Raw genomic sequence first — 2,413 nt, forward strand, 5'->3', positions numbered from 1 at the left:
AGGGCTTAAAATGGAGTTATAAAAAAATTTAGCAGAAAAACGCTGCTATAGGGCTTTAAAATGTCACTATAGGGTTTAAAAACGCCACAATAAGGCCCCCTGAACTTGGTATTGAACACTTATGAAAAAATTTTGCAGAAAAACGCCGCTATAGACCATTAAAACGTTACTATAGGACTTAAAAACGCCACTATAAGGGCGATAAAACTAAAAATATTTTTGCATGGAACTCGAGTTTCTAAAACTCGAGATCTATGTGGCATTTTCACTCCAAAAATACTTGCAAAGCGAGTCTCTAGGACTTGAGTTTTAATATGGATCTCGAGTTTCTAAAACTTGAGATACTATAAATCTTCAAAACATAGTCTAACTTACTACATTCTTTCCCCACACACAGTTGATCTGCCCATTCCCCCATTAATGGAGATAACAAAAACCAAAGCTTTTCCAATTTAAAAATTATCCAATTGAGAGACACAATGGTCACACAAGTTCTTGTAGCATTATTATATACTAGTATGTAGCCCTGTGCTACCGCACGGGAATGTCATGGAAATGCACAAATGAAGGGCCATCGTAATTCAGCAATTCTCCAAGAATTGGAGGTGCGTGTTTTAACAAAGGCAAATAAATTAGTTCTTATGAACATCACAACGAAAACTTTGGTTGTGATGGTCTTCTTGATTTCACATTCTTCTCTTGATACCATAGAATAGTCCCACAACTCTCACAAGTTTGTGTTGGCTTGCCAAAATTCCATGGTTCAGTGAATTTACCTATTACAATCAGCAATATCGAATGGGAGTTAGATAGCATGAACAACGATGTCAAATATAAATTTCAAAGGATTTGGAAATAATCAATAAAAGGGAACTTACGCTTCAAGGGGACATTCAAAGTAGTAACTTCAGTTTGTGTATCTTGCTAAGTCAATAAATCTATCTGTTAAGTTCTAAGGTCTTAGGAGTTTTTGTATTTAGAACTCTAATTTGTAATGTTGGCAAACTATGATCAAAACAGTGTATTTAGTCTTGTTTAGAATTGCTCAAAGTTGGTTTAATATTGTAAAGTTGGAATCGAGTGGCTGCAGAAGTACTTGGGACTTTCGGCCTGGCTCGATCGATCGAAAATCGCATAGGTTGAATATTCTGCAAATTTTCCAACTCAGCCCTACTTCATTAAACGTTTAGGGTTTTGTGTTTTTACCCTAAGTATATAAACTAAACCCTAGCCACATTTTTTTGGAGTTGTCCATATTGCTTTGTTGCTCATACATTGCTGTTTTGTGTGAATCTCGTGTGAGATCTTTGAGGAGACTTTCTTTACACAAAACTTAGGGTTTTCAAGGTAGAGATGATTTCAACATCTTGGAGATCATTATAGTTGCAACCATTGGAACTTAAAAAAGAAAAGCAAGCGGGGAGCTTGTAGCTGATTGAAGAATTCAAGAAAGAAGTAGTCCGTGGATTCGGAGCCTGCGCGTGGTCGTGTCAGGAAGTTTTACTGGTGAGTAGCATTAGGAAGTCGAGCGGGGAGCTTGTAGTCCTTCTGTAAGAACTTCAATTCTTTCATAGTGAATTCTGTTATGCCTTGAGGATCGGTGGGTCAAATCCTCCCCAGGTTTTTACCGAGTGGTTTCCTGGGTGATCATATCTTGTGTTATTTATTATTCCGCTGCTTTATATCTTGATATGATTATTTGATTGCTTTAACCTAGAATTGCATAATTTGACTAATAATTTCATATAAAGAATTGAATGTCATAGTTGAACCTATAAATATTAATAAAAAGAAATAAAAATATATTGCGATTGAAAAAGATACTTTATTTTGGATATAAGACGATGCATAGTTAAATAAAATTGTAATCTAATTTTTAATTTTATATTTTGATTTTAAGAGAGAGAGAGAGATATTACTTGGTGTATGACTTTGTAGGATATTATTTTACAAAAATCAAAGTCTCAAACTATTAAGAGAGATTAATCTATAATTGATGGTTTAACACCTTTGCAACATCTTTTTGAAATATTTTAGGGTTTCAATTGAGTTAAGGTTCTATTAGTCTCGTACTTTGAGAGTTTTAATAAAAATGAAAAAGAAAAATGCGCTAATTAAAAGCACTATAAAATGTTCAAAATATAATGTGATATTGTCTCTCATTGATGAACTTCATCAATTTAACTAATGAATGTTTATATCACTTTTTTTGTGATTAATAATATGGCAATTTGTAAGCTAATAGTAAAATCTGTAGTATTTTTAACATCACTAATAAAAAAAATGTACAACCTTTAGAAAATATATATATAATTTTATAAAAATTTGGGCCTTTAACTATGAAAAGTGGGGCTTTTTTTCTTAAGGAAAAATTTATTTTTTGGTGGGGCCTTAGGCCTAGGCCCAACTTGCC

The 2,413-nt window shown here is 33.2% G+C and overlaps 1 long non-coding RNA gene across 1 annotated transcript; it reads right to left on the reverse strand.

Annotated features, from left to right (window-relative positions):
- Window positions 1–427: 427 nt before the first annotated feature.
- LOC112024702 (uncharacterized) lies at window positions 428–1,628 on the reverse strand. Its single transcript, XR_002884162.2, has 2 exons — window positions 879–1,628; window positions 428–776 (listed from the first exon to the last, which is right to left on the reverse strand). It is a non-coding gene; the product is annotated as an uncharacterized LOC112024702 (long non-coding RNA).
- Between the last annotated feature and the right edge of the window lie 785 nt (window positions 1,629–2,413).

Source organism: Quercus suber, unplaced genomic scaffold (genome assembly GCF_002906115.3).
Source record: "Quercus suber isolate HL8 unplaced genomic scaffold, Cork oak 2.0 scaffold_581, whole genome shotgun sequence".
Lineage (NCBI taxonomy): Eukaryota > Viridiplantae > Streptophyta > Magnoliopsida > Fagales > Fagaceae > Quercus > Quercus suber.